The sequence below is a fragment of the Desmodus rotundus genome, chromosome 3, assembly GCF_022682495.2.
Source record: "Desmodus rotundus isolate HL8 chromosome 3, HLdesRot8A.1, whole genome shotgun sequence".
NCBI classification, from domain to species: Eukaryota; Metazoa; Chordata; class Mammalia; order Chiroptera; family Phyllostomidae; genus Desmodus; species Desmodus rotundus.
In genome coordinates, this window is record NC_071389.1 from 88,685,757 (window position 1) to 88,700,223 (window position 14,467).

General features: G+C 41.9%; 1 protein-coding gene across 3 annotated transcripts in view; it reads left to right on the plus strand.

Annotated features, from left to right (window-relative positions):
* Nucleotides 1–14,467, plus strand: part of GCNT2 (glucosaminyl (N-acetyl) transferase 2 (I blood group)) — a 113,371-nt gene that overhangs the window by 44,570 nt on the left and 54,334 nt on the right. The window lies entirely within an intron of this gene.

Genomic DNA, 14,467 nt, shown 5'->3' on the forward strand with positions numbered 1-14,467 from the left:
TTCATTTGCTTCTCTTCCTTTTTCTACTTTGTGTATATTGTTTTCAGAGCTCCTTTGTCAAATAAATTATCTCAACCTCAGAAGTGGCCACATGATCACATTTCCTCATTTTTCAATTCTAAAAATAGCATATTTCCTACTTCGATTCACTTTGCTTTTTAAACTTTGAGTTTTATTTATATGTGCACATTCTTTGGGAATGTGGTATGACTTTTTCAGCTACAAGTGACAGAAATGCAACTCACCATTGCTTAAACAGACATCGGAACTTACTGAGTCACAGAATTAAGATGTTCAAGGGTAAGGTCTCCAAATAAAACTGGATCCGAAGTTCAAACAATGTATTCGGGACTCTTTCTTGCCAGGGCGCCTCTCTGTTTTCCCAGGTCCGAGGGTGGGTCCTGGGAATGGGTCTTTTAGTGCTAAAACCAGGAACATCCCAGACAAACTGGGATGGGTTGGTCACCCTACTTCTCTGCCTCTGTCCCTTTAGGTCTCACTGAGGCAGGTCCTCCCCTCATGGTGTCAGATGGTCAGATGTAGCTCCAGGTGTTTGGTTCTGAACAGCTGGCACTTCTAGGGGAAAAGAGAGTCATTTGCCTCATAGTTCCAGCAACAGTCAGGGGAGTCCTCAGACTGGTTCTGCTTGTTCCAAATCTCTATCCCTAAATAAATCAGGGACATGAGGAATGCTGGCCAGCCTTTCTGGGTTGCTCTCTCACACCAGAGCTAGAGGTTAGGGGTGGGCTCTGGTGGAAGACAGTTACTTAGCATGATGCTGGGCAGATAGAAGGAAGCACAGGCCTCTGCAGGATGGTTCCTTGTCCTAGAGGCAGTGTTGTTTTGACCATCTGCGCGTATCAGAGGGGCAAGATTTAATGCAGCAATTTTCAACCTTTTTCATCTCATGGAACATATAGAGTAATTACTAAAATTCTGCGGCACACCAAAAAATCTGTTATTATATATTTTGCTGATGAGACAAAAAATAGGTATAATTTTGATTCATTCACTCTGGAGGCTATTGTTGTGTTGGCTGTTGTCATTTTTTTATTTGACACTCTAAGAGAAAATAGGTCAGTGCCTCCGACTAAATAGTCAGGTACGGCATGTTTAAAAATTCTTGTGGTATATTGGTTGAAAAATCACAGATTTAATCAAATCTGTAAGCAGTTGAGCTATTTAACTTGGAGAATACTAATTATATTTGTAGAAGTGGCATGAGCTCATTAAGTACACTACTTTTCCCTCATAGACACATTTTTAAAAAAAGATTTTATTTATTTATTTTTAGAGAGAGGGGAAGGGAGGGAGAAAGAGAGGGAGAGAAACATCAATGTGTGGTTGTCTGTTGCACATCCCCTACTGGGGACCCGGCTGGCAACCCAGGCATGTGCCCCAACTGGGAATCGAACTGGCAACGCTTTGATTTGCAGGCCCACGCTCAATCCACTGAGCTACACCAGCCAGGGTATAAACACATTTTTGATAATGTTCCTTTATTATATTTGAATAGTTTGCAAAAGTATTTCTTGTATATTAGCTCCTTTAATTTTTATAAGAACTTTGTAAGAGGACTACTGTTTCCATTTTGCAGATGAGAAAATTTAAGATTAAAATACGTGACTTGGTCAAAGACAAATATTGCATATACCTAGCAAGAAATGAGAATAAAAGGAAACATCTAGGGGAAGGAGGAGTAACACTAATGATATCCATTTAGATTAAATTAAAACTGGTTTTACAAATTGTTCATTTAATTATTACAGAGCAAGTGTTCAGAAGATGAAACTTAGCTAATTGCAAGTCTTATTAAGCTTATGGCATGATTATATAATTGGACCCACCCAAGAATACCCTCTCATTCCTCATGTCTTCTTGGTATTTAGCCCACTTCCCCAGAACTTTAACTTTTTCATGAGCAGAAGGTATGGAAACATGAGGGAACTAATGTTTACTGAACATCTGCCAGTGGGCCTGAATTACCTCAGTTTAATCTTCCCAAGAATTTTGTCTGGTTTGTAATTAAAGCCATATCTTACAAATGTGAAGATGGGACTGGGGGTTGAGTATGTGCCCTGCTGCAAAAGCAGGAAGCACAACTAAATTCAGCAGGCTCAGAACTCAGCTCTTACACTCACCCTTGTGTGCCCCTGAATTCAGCACCATCATCTGTTAGCTCAGACCTACTAGCTGGCTTCCATCTCTCTAGTTCTCATCATCCCGATCCCTGTTGATTCACCTTTCCCTGGAGCTTGGGTGCCAGAGTCACAGAGAACTCGGTTGGAATCCTAGCTCCTCCGTCACCACCATGTGACCTGGCATTTGGAAATCGGTCTGAGAGTAGCAGTGTAACAGAGATGTTTAAAGCACATACCCTGGAGCCAGTCCGCCTGAATCTGAATCCTGCTTAGCCATTTACAAGCTGTGTGACCTTGGATAAGTTACCTAAATTTGGGGGCCTCAGTTTCCCATCTATAAAATAAAGGAATGAGTATTTATATTAAATATGTGAGGCTTAAATGAGTTGGACCAGTGCCTGGCATGTGTTTTACATGTTTGTTTTTATAACTGTTGTTATTGAGCATTAGGCTGTACTAGGTACTGGGATATGGCCGTGCATAAGACAAATAAGGTCCCTACTCTCATGGAGTATATATTTAGAAGTGGGAAGTGGATAATAAAAAGTAGACAGATAAGATAATTAGAAATTATGGGAAGTACTATAAAGAAAATGGAGGCTAATACAGGAAGGGACCTACTTTAAATGGGGCAGGTCAGGAAAGGCTTCTTGGTGGAAGTAGCATATGAACTGCATTTCTATATAGTTCATATAGAGGATGAGCCAGCCATACACCTGGGAAAGAGGCTCCAGGCAGAGGGTGGAGGGGTTGCAAAGGTCCTGAGGGGAGCAAGAGCTCCCTGTGTTCCGCAGTGGAAAAGCAGCCCTGTGGCTGTGCCTAAGGCTGAGTGAGCGAAGGTGAGGGCTGCACCAGGCGTGAGGTGGGCAAGACCACAGAGATGACATGGCCCGGCAGTACCCCCTTCATAGGGTTATTGGCCGAAGCAGCCAGACAATGTGTACAAGTGTTTGGCGTGGTGCCTGCTACAGAGCCAACAGCCAATAAACTGGATCTGCTATCGGCCTCCTCTCCATTGCTGGTGCTGCCATCCATCTCTCTCCCTCTCTTTTGTACAATGGTCTAATTTCTTTCTAAGTACTTTCCCTGACTCCGTCCTCAGCCTGCTTAAACCCGTTCTCTGCAGGATGACCTTCATATAAATGCATCTTGACCATGTGATCACATCTCTCTCCTTCTTAGAAGCTTTCTGTGGATCCTTGTGTCCTCCAGTATGACATTGTAGACCCTTCACTGGGCATAGGGTGCTCATTGCAATCTGGCCCTTGCCCTTCCAGTGCCTTCTCTCACTATGTGCCCCACCCCATACTGCTCTCCAGCTCTACTAGATGGCTTGTGGGTCCCAAATGTGCCCCTTCGACCTTCTGCCTTGACCCATGCTAGTCCTTCTGCCAGGATGCTCTGGAATGCTCTGCCATCCTCCTCCCTCATCTGACCAATGTGCTTTTCTTTTGCAATTCAGCTTAGACTCACCTTCTCTAAAAAGCCTTTCCTACTTCTTGCTCCTGGGGACTTGCTCCTCCTGTATCACACTGTACTATTCTTAGTCTCACAGTGCTGTTTGTGTTCCCTTGGCCTTCCAGACTGGGCTTCAAGGACAGCACCTGCGCAATTCCTGGCACATGAGCAGTGCTCAGTACAATGGAGTCTCAGCTTGTATTCATTTACCTTCAATGAATTCAACTATATTCTCACACACACGCACATGTGTGCATGTGCGCACACACTGTATGTAAGTTTAAATGGTTTCAGCCACCCTACCCAATGAGTCTGGGGTCCAACGTGAGCATGAAGCAGATTCTGCTCATTCGCATGCTGAGTCTTGGCTCCCATGGCTGACTAATGTGAAGATTCAGTATACATCTCATAGCTCCTCAGCTTAAGCCAACTGCTTCATCTGGTACTCATTATAAGAAGCTACTCTGGACCAAGATTAAAGAGGAAATTGGCCATGTTGGAAATTGGAGACTGTGTCATTTTAACGTGACACATTCCCAAGGGATTCCTCCAGAGGAATTTTGACTGTATGTTGTTTTCCTTTACACATTGACTTTGCAACCTAATCTCTGAATATGTGTTGAATTTCTAGAACAGTTAGTAATTAGCAATGTCAGTGCACAAATTCAGATAGTTTTACTTCTATTCCTGTATTCTGTCCCCAATCCACAAGGCAATATATAGAATCACTGTTTTCTAAAAGTCATTTTTACTAGCCAGGCAGATGGGGCCCAGGTGTTATGAAGAGTTCATTATAGAAGACTGAAGCCTTTGAAAAATTTGTCAGAATTTTGTTTCTCTCATGGAACTTCTGGCTAGATTTCCAGCATTTTTAGAAGGTTATTATGTTGCCAAATGTGCTAAAGGGCATAGCTTTTATAATCCCTCTTTGAGAAACTTGTATTTAAATGGATAATTTTGTTCTCCTGCTCCCAGGCCCTCCCCTCATTTCTCCCTGTATTTGGATCTCTCTCCCTGCAGTTCCCTTTGGAACATGCTCCTTTTGGAACAAGGTCCCGGCTCCTCCTCCCTACTCCCCCCAACACTCTTCTCCAGAATCCCTGTGACTAGCACCAGCATTCTCCAAGTCAGCCAGCCCTCCTCTTGCAGGCTCCCATATCTAATCAGCACATTCTGCACATTCTGTCTATGATAGGTTTTTAGTGAGTATCACCCTCCCTATTCCCATCACTACCACTCTAACCCCGGCCCACGGTGCTTCTCAAGTAGGTGGTTCGACACTTCCAAGTGTTCTCTCTGGCCCAGGTCTCCCTTTTCAGACCATTCTAACACTCTTGACATATTTTTCTTCTTAAGGCATAGCTCTAAGAATAACTTCTCAATCCTAAAAGCTTCAGTGAGTTTCAACAGCTTCTTGAATTATTCAGTATAAACATCTCAACATGGCATGTTGAGTATCAGTATATCCGTACTGAATTTCACCTCAACATCACAAATATCGCCCCACCATCAATTCCTACTGCTGTTTTCCCCAAAAGGGACACTTCAGAAAAACCACCATGCCTTTGGTGCTTTTCTGCATATTATTTTCTTTACTGAGGCCAATCTCCTCTACTCTCCCATTTAAATAACAACCTTAATAGGTCTGCAACCAGTAGCTTGTCATTTAGGAAGCTCTCCCTGATGTTTTTTCTCAGTTGCACACCCATGTAAACCCTTGTAGTAACTCTTTTATGTCATTTTATAATCTTTGTATTATAATTATGAATGTAAATATATATCCATGACTGGGCTATAAACTCTTTGGAGTCTTTTATTTTTAGCAGTCCAACTAGCAAGCAGCCAGTGAGATGAAAATAAATATTTACTGAATGTTGAATTAAGTCACATGGAAATAATTTAAAAACTTTTTTTTAATTGATCATGCTATCATAGTTGTCCCAGTATTTCCCCCTTTGCCCCCCTCTACCTCACACCACCCACTCCCTCAGGTTGTCTCCCTGCCCATCCACCTTAGTTCATGCATATAAGTTCTTTGGCTACTCCACTTCCTATACTTGCTCTTAACCTGCCTATCCACCTGCCTATTCTGTAACTACCAATTTGTACTTCTTAATCCCTTCACTTTTTCCCCCATTCCAACTGGCCACACTTCCAATGTTCTCCATGTCTATGATCCTGTTTCTGCTCTGCCTATTTGCTTAGTTTCTTTTTTACAGTCAGTTGTTGATAGTTGTGCATTTGTTGCCCTTTTAATGTTCATAGTTTTGATCTTCTTTTTCTTATATAGTTCCCTTTAACACTTCATATAATAATGGCTTGGTGATGATGAACCCCTTTAGTTTTACCTTGTCTGGGAAGCACTTTATCTGCCCTTCCATTCTAAATGATAGCTTTGCTGGGTAGAGTAATCTTGGCTGTAGGTCCTTGCCTTTCATGACTTGGAATACTTCTTTCCAGCACCTTCTTGCCTGCAAGGTTTCTTTCAAGAAGTCAGTTGACAGTCTTAGAGGAACTCTTTTGTACGTAATTATCTACTTTTCTCTTGATGCTTTTAAGATTCTCTCTTTATCTTTAACCTTTGGCATTTTTTAAGGTTTTTACTTATTTATTTTTAGAGAAAGGGGAAGGGAAGGAGAAAGAAGGAGAGAAACATCAATGTGTGGTTTCCTCTCACCTGCTCCCTACTGGGGACCTGGCCTGCAACCAAGACATGTGCCTTGACTAGGAACTGAACTGGCGACCCTTTGGTTTGCAGGGTGGCACTCAATCCACTGAGTCACACTAGCCAGGGCTAACCTTTGGCATTTTAATTATGATATGTCTTGGAGTGGGCCTCTTTGCATCCATCTTGTTTGGGACTCCGTGCTTTCTGAAATTCCATGTCTATTTCCTTCACCAAATTAGGGAACTTTTCTTTCATTATTTTTTCAAATAGATTTGCAATTCCTGGCTCTTTGTCTTCATCTGGTACCCCTATGATGGGAATTTGTTGGAACGCTTGAAGTTGTCCTAGAGGCTGTTTACACTATCCTCATGTTTTGGGGTTCTTTTTTCTTTTTGTTGTTTTGATTGCTTGTTTTTTACTTCCTTAGGCTCCATATCATTGATTTGATTCTTGGCTTCATCCACTCTATTGTTGTTTCCCTATAAATTGGTCTTTATTTCAGCTATTGTATCCTTCTGCCTGGATCTTTTTTTATGACGTTGAGGTCCTCACTAAGTTCCTTGAGCATCCTTATAACCAGTGTTTTGAACTCTTCATCAGATTGATTGTTTATCTCCCTTTTGCATAGTTCTTTTTCTGGAGTTTTGATCTGTTTCTTCATTTAGGCCAGGTTTCTTTATCTCCTCATTTTGGCAGGCTCCCTGTGTTTATTTTGACGTATTAGGTAGAGCTGCTATGACTCCTGTCTTGGTAGTGTGGCCTAATATAGTAGGTGTCCTGTAGGGTCCAGTGCACAGCTTCCCCTATCACCCACGCTCGAGTACTCGAGGTTCACCCTTTGTGTGGGCTGAGTACACCCTCCTCTTGTAGTTGAGCCTTGGTTGCTGTTGGCAGGTCAGTGGGAGGGATGTATCCAGGCCAGTCAGCTGCAAGGATTTGCTGTGACCACTGACCACTAACATCTGCCCTCCATGTAGGGCCAGCTGTGTAGGGGCAGGGTGGTGGTGGACCAACATGGTCTGTAGCTGTCCACTGGTATGCAGGCCCTGGGGTTTCCTGTGTGGTGCAGACCAAGGTCAGCCCCCACCTGTGTTTTGCCCAGGGCCACTCTGTATGGGCTATAAAGCAATCTGAGGTGGCTGCTACTTGTGCTGGGCTTGGAGATTCTCAGGCAAAGCCAAGCTGTGGATGTAGGCTGGCTGCTGGTAGTGCCAGGCTTAGGACCACTTAGCCACAGATAGCGGGGGCTGGAGGCTCACTGAGGTTGGCTGTCGCTTGTTTGAGAGGATTTAGGAAGTTGTAAAGCATGATCGAAGACCAGACATTCACACAGAAAAGTCATGGTTAACAGTTTGGGTGAGTCCATAAGCTAGGTGGAACAGAATTCAGGGGATTTCCAGGGCAAGGTAAACATTTTTAGCCAGGTTGATTGAATCTCAGGTATGGAATCTACCGACTAGCTCTGTGGCTCTTTTGGGGGAGAGTTCATAAAAAGGACAATGCCCTTTTCCTGCCTTTCTGTCTAGGAGATAGCTGTCCCCTGGCTCTTGCCTTGATGCCAGACACTTCAGTTCCTCCCTGTATGCCAATGGTGCCTTTCAAGCTGCTACTCCATTGCTGGAGATCAGAGGGAGTGAATCTGATTAAGTCTGTGTGTGGATTCTTTAGGAGGAGCTGCTTGGAACTATAGAAGTTTCTTCTACCCACTAAATCACCACAGGTTTTTGCAGCCAGAAGTTGTGGGGAGTTACCTTTGTGGCACTGGAACCCTGGGCTGGGGAGCCTAGTATGGGGCTGGGACTCCTCACTCCTAAGGTGTCCTTCCCAAATTTTTATCCACCACACATGGATGTAGAACCAGCCTGTTCCACATTTCCATCCCTTCTACCAGTCTGATGGACATGGTTTCTTTAATTCCATCGTTGTCAGACTTCCATTCAACTTGATTTCTGATGGTTCTGAGTGATGGCTATTCTATAATTTAGTTGTAATTTTGATGTGGTTGTGCAAGGAGGTGAGCCATGTTTACTTATGCCTCCATCTTGACCAGAAGTGGAAATAATTTTTTAATATGCCCTTCAGCACTGCTGCCCAGTCAGCTGCATATCACCATCCCATCCATCCCATTCCCGTCACCAGAGACAGAGACAGAGACAGAGAGACAAAGAGAGAGAGAGAAAGTCTAGATTACCCTGTCAAATCCTGAGGTGTCAGTATCAGATAGCGTCTGCTAGTCATGTTCAATTTTTCTGGGACACTTCCTGAAGTCCTTCTGCTTCTGTTCTCTCTCCCTCTGTTTTTCCAAAGCATCTGGCTCATCTTGGGAATACTTCTCAAAGCCAAGCTTATTTTGGGGGCAGCACTGGCTCAAGCTGGACTGTGCTTCACTCTGAGGCCCACCCTCTGTGCGTTTCTCAAATTGGTCTTTTAACTCTCCACCAAAGACTAAAAAGAACAGTGCAACAGTAGAGGCCTTTGTTTTAAAGGCCAATCTGGGTGTTTTAAAGGCTGCTTCTTTGATGGAATTAACCTATCATTTGGTGAAGCAAATGATCCTACTTCATGATTTTTGGTGATATTTTTTTTCTGAGTCTCAGAGTGGACCATTTGCAATCTTAGAAAGCTAAATCTAAAGTAGCATGTAATATTAATTACTCACCTCACTAGCCATTTCTTAACGTGGTTTCTCAATGCTAGAGACACTTATAAGCCAATCTTTTTTTTATCTTCTGACCTGCACAGTATGTGGTATTCTTTTCGGAGACACTTTTGAACCAAACCATGAGTGGCAGACAGTTTTCCCCAAATATATTTACCCTGTATCCATTTTGGGCCACATTTTCAGAGAATGGATAAATGATAGCCATTCCCCATAATCTTTCTCTTCAGCCAGATTTAAAACATCAAAACTTAACTGTGGACATATCCAAGGATAAATCTGTCATTTTTACAGCAAGCTGAAGATACTCAGATCATCCTAATGCAGCTAGCTTCCTGCCGTGATCAGTCCCCTCTTCCAGTTATTTCTTCTTTAGCCATCCCTTCCTTCGCCCCAATCCTCAAATAATTTCTCAGTTATTGAAATTCTATAACTTTTTCCTCAGTTCAAGTCAGAGCTCCTTCTTTGAGTTTCTTATGGTTCCACAGAATGAAGGCCATCCTGTCTAGGGTACCAAATACCTTCCTGTGTCCCATGGGAAAACTGCCCACTCCAGCCCCTGAAGTCCTGGCTGTGTGTTGGGTGGTTGCGGGAGAGGTAGAACACCTCCTGTCTGGTTTCCACTCTCCTAGGACTTCTGTTTGTCCATGCTAACTGCACTTCACCTCCAAGCCTTCCTGATTGATCTCTGGGTCAATTTTCCTGCCACATTTTGGACTTGGCCCTGCACTTACTTTATCTAAACATAACTCCCCAGTACAGTTTTCCTGTAAAAATCAGCCCCTTCTTTATTCTGTGCAGAAGCTATAGTGATCACAGTATTTAGAGCTGAAAGGAACCCTGGAGAGCATCTAGTTCCAATCTTAAAGTTTTATAAATTTGGAAATGGAGAGTCAAAGAGATCAAACAGCTGGTTGATTATGCTGCTCAGTAAAATGAGTTAACATTTTTCTGGCTTCGTTGCCCATTTACCATAGATGTGAAAGCAAGCACTTCCATTCACAGGAGCTCATATTTTTCTATTAGCCTCCACTTTACAGAAAGAAGATCTCTCAGGTCACATGTAATGTGAAAGGAGTAGATTTCAGATACAGTTAACATTGTAAAAACAATTATTTTTCTTTTAGGTTTTCCCATCATTAGATAGGTTATTACTAGGGCATTCTCATGTCCACTGCAGGACATCTGTGTAGTTAAAATGGCTTATGTGCATTTACCGTAGAGCTACCCCACAAGTGTTAATCATGTTGTCCCCACGCCTCAGGGGTTTGCTCAGGGGAAGCATCATGAGGAGTTTCCATTCACTACAATTTGCAGACTTTTGATAATCTGCATGCTCCTCCCACACAGATGAACAATTTAAACATTTCTTTTTCTTCCACACTGATCAGTTACTGAATCCCCTCTAGTGGGTACGTCTTTCAGTAGGACTGATGGTATCTAGAGTGACCAATTCACCGTGGTTTGCCCAGGACTTTCCCAGGTTTAGCACTGAAAATCCCATGGCCTGGGGAATCCCTCAGTCCTGGGTGAGCTGGGACAGTTGGTCACCCTGAGTCCTGCTGCCACCCATTGCTGCCCACCTTTCCAATGCCCCGGGCCCCTCAGGACTGAGAATTAGTGCCCTAGATATGCACGTTCCACCAAATAGCAACAATCAATAAACTGGGAAAATTATAATCAAAACCACTCAGCTATGTAGGTCACAACACATTGAGGACGCATAAAAGGGTAGTGAACCAAATCACACAATCAGCCATGAGGGCCCTAGCCAAAGCAGACCAGGACTGAGCCTACTCTATTTATAACAATGTTTCCATTATTTTTGCAGAGAAAGGAAAGAGTTTAAGGATGTCATCTAAGAGGAAGGATTGGTAAACATTAAATTTGAGTCTAAAGCCACGCTAAGCACTGGGAAAATCAAATGTAAAGATTTTCTTCAACTAAGTACAAACATAGGGCACATCTTGTTCTAGCTTTAATTTCTAGGAAAGCAGAAGAAACAGTTGTTTGGGGAGATTTATCCAGGCATTCTGCCCTAACAAACTCTGTAAACTCAAGTAAATGACAAGTTCTATAGGAAAGAAGCTAGTAAAACAGTGGATTGAATAAACTGAAAATGAATCAAGAATGTAATAGAGGTATTAAAATTAGAAGTTTGAGAAAACCACTACCTATCTCTATTTTAAGACTGTTTTGTTTTCATTTATTTGAAAATGTTCAGAAGATAAAGAATATCTTCAAGATGTACATCTCTGGCAGCAGTTGAATTATAAAATACTATCTCCTAGTAGAAATACCATACCATCCCCTCGCTACTTTAATTCAATATTCAAAGATATGGGGTGGAGGAGTTGGGAGGTATTTGGTATGAGAAGTATACCAGAAGAATATGGAGAGACTTTGGGCCTGCAAGGTGTTCTCATGACTTTGTGGTCGTTTTTTCTCATTGGAGACATTTGGAAACAGAAAGTTGCACAGAAAGAGAGAGTCATCTGCTGTTTTCCTGGAAATTTAGCAGGGTATGGGCAAAAGTAAAATTTTTGTTTGTGGGGTTTTCTTGTATTGTTTTTGGACAATTAGAGTTAAATCTGGGCAATTAACCCCAGGAGGGAAAGAAATGTGTGAAAGAAGTAGAAAAAGCAGTGTGACCCCGGAAGAATAAGATAAGCTGGTAGGATGTGGAATAGGAGGGGGAGAAGACTCAAAAGGCTTCTTTGCTGGATTTACTTTCCTCTACTTGGGTAAACTAAAAGCAACTACTTTTGTGTGTGTGTGTGTGTGTGTGTGTGCGAGTATCTTTACATTTATAAATCATATTGACGAAACTGCTTCTTTTTAAAAATGGGGAACTAAGGCATAGTGATCCCAAGAAATGTTCTCAGGGTCAGATAGTAAACAGCAGAGCCAGATTTTATATCTTGCATCAAAGCCTTGGTTTTCACCACCGTGCCACAAACTTGTGTGTACCATCAGCTTTCTGCAGGGTGCACTGGCAGGCTGGTTTTCTGAACTGGGAACCAAACAGTGCAGTTTGAAAGAATAGGCTCCGGAGTCTGCAGATGGGAATGAAGGGCGGTTCCCTCCTGGCTGGGAGAGGGGTTGGGGGCGGGAACTGGAGGCAGAAGCAGACCTCAAGCACAGCTTTTCTTCACAAAATGTACTTAGGAGGATGGACCAGGTGTTTAGAGTCACAGAATAAGCTGAGTTGGGCAACAGAGAGAGATGCCCAAAGATTTGTTGAGTACTTTTTTTGTGTGTAAGGCATTGTTCTAAGCTCTTTTTATGTACTAACCTATAAGAAAACTGAGGTCACTCTTCTGAACATCTGCACTTTACAGAAGAAAAGAAACCCAGCCCTGGCTTGTGTGGCTCAGTGGTTTGAGCACTGGCCTGCAAACCAAAAGGATCTCTTGTTTGATTCCCAGTCAGGGCACATGCCTGGGTTGTGGGTCAAGTCCCCAGCTGGGGGCATGCAAGAGGCAACCAATTGATGTATGTCTTGCACATTGATTTCTCTCCTTCTCTTTCTCCCTCCCTCCCCTATCTTTAAAAATAAATAAATAAAATCTTGTAAAAAATAAAAGAAAAAGAAACCCAGGCTCTGCACTACAAACCAGGCAGTTATAGAGGGATATATACTATTTCCTCTCATTTCTTCATCACAAAAGATACCAAAATGATACCTGATTGCAAAGTCTCCAATACTGCAAAATTTAGGCCTGGAAGAACGTGATCATAATCTAGAACAGAGATCAGCAAAAAACATAGCCCATGGGCTCAGGCTGACCTGTTTTTATACTGCCCACAAGTTAAGAATGACTTTGCATTTTTAAATGGTTGGGAAAAATAAAAAGAAGACTATTTCATGGCACAAAAATGACAAGACATCAAGACACCAATGTCCACAAACAGTTTAATATATCGTCATGGCTCCTGTCACGCTACAGGAGCAGACGAGCGGTGGTCCACCAGCCTAAAGCCTTCACTACCTGGCCCTTTACAGCAGAAGTGCTCATGCCTGAGGGAATCATGTGGCATACATATTTGTCTAACATTTTTTAGGAAAAATTTTCATCATAATTGTGAATTTTCTATGTAAATGAAAGCCCACTGTTTTGTGTGCAAAATGGTTAAAGAAAAACTATTCTGAATAAATATTTCAGAAATGCCTTTTAAAATAAAATGTGCAAAATATATGTAGCAGGTATCTATTTTGTTGTTGTTTAGAAAGTCTTCGAAGATTTTAATTTTTGTTGTGATGTTCAAATTTATATATGAATATATAATTTAATTATAAACATAATTCACACCTCCCCTTTGTTTATTTTCTTGGGATTTTCATTTTTAAGTATATTTTATTGATTATGCTATTACAGTTGTCCATTTTTTATTCCCCTCTGCCTTGCATCACCCCTCCCACCAGCATTCCCCCACCTTAGTTCATGTCCATGGGTTGTCCTTATAAGTTCTCTGGCTTCTCCGTTTCCTATATATTCTTAAGCTCCCCATCTCTTTTGTACCTATCATTTATGCTTCTTATTCCCTGTCCCTTTTCCCCTATGGTCCCTCCACTGCCTCCCTGCTGATAACCCTCCATGTGATCTCCATTTCTGAGATTCTGTTCCTGTTCTAGATGTTTCCTTAGTTTGTTTGGGGGGGATGTTTGTTTTAGGTTCAGTTGTTGATAGTTGTGGGTTTGCTGTCACTTTATTATTCACAGTTTTGATCTCCTTCTTTTTCTTAGAAAAGTCCCTTTAAGTATTTCATATAACAAGGGCTTGGTGATGATGAACTCCTTTAACTTGGCCTTGTCTAGGAAGCACTTTATCTGCCCTTCCATTCTAAATCATAGCTTTACTGGATAGAGTAATCTTGGCTGTAGGTCTTTGCCTTTCATGACTTGGAATACTTTCTAGCTACTTCTTGCCTGCAAGGTTTCTTTTGAGAAATCAGCTGAGAATCTTATGGGAACTCCTTTGTAGGTAACTGTCTCCTTTTCTCTTGATGCTTTTAAGATTCTCTCCTTATCTTTAATCTTGGGTAATGTAATTATGATGCATCTTGGTGTGTTCCTCCTTGGATCCAACTTGTTTGGGACTTTCTGAGCTTCCTGGGCTTATATGTCTATTTCCTTCACCAGATTGGGGAAGTTTCCTTTCATTATTTTTTTCAAATAAGTTTTCAATTTCTTGCTCTTCCTCTTCTCCTTCTGGCACCCCTATGATTCAGATGTTGGAATGTTTAACGTGGTCCTGGGTGTTCCTAAACCTCTCCTTATTTTTTAAAATTCTTGTTTCTTCATTCTGTTCCTGTTGAATGTTTATTTCTTCCTTTTGTTCCAAATCATTGATTTGAGTCCCAGTTTCCTTCCCTTGACTGTTGGTTTTCTGTACATTTTCCTTTATTTCTCTTCATATAGCTTTCACTTCTTCCTTTATTTTTCAACTATACTCAGTCATTTCTGTGAGCATCCTGATTATCAGTGTTTTGAATTCTGCATCTGATAGGATAACTATCTCTTCTTCACTTAGTTCTTTT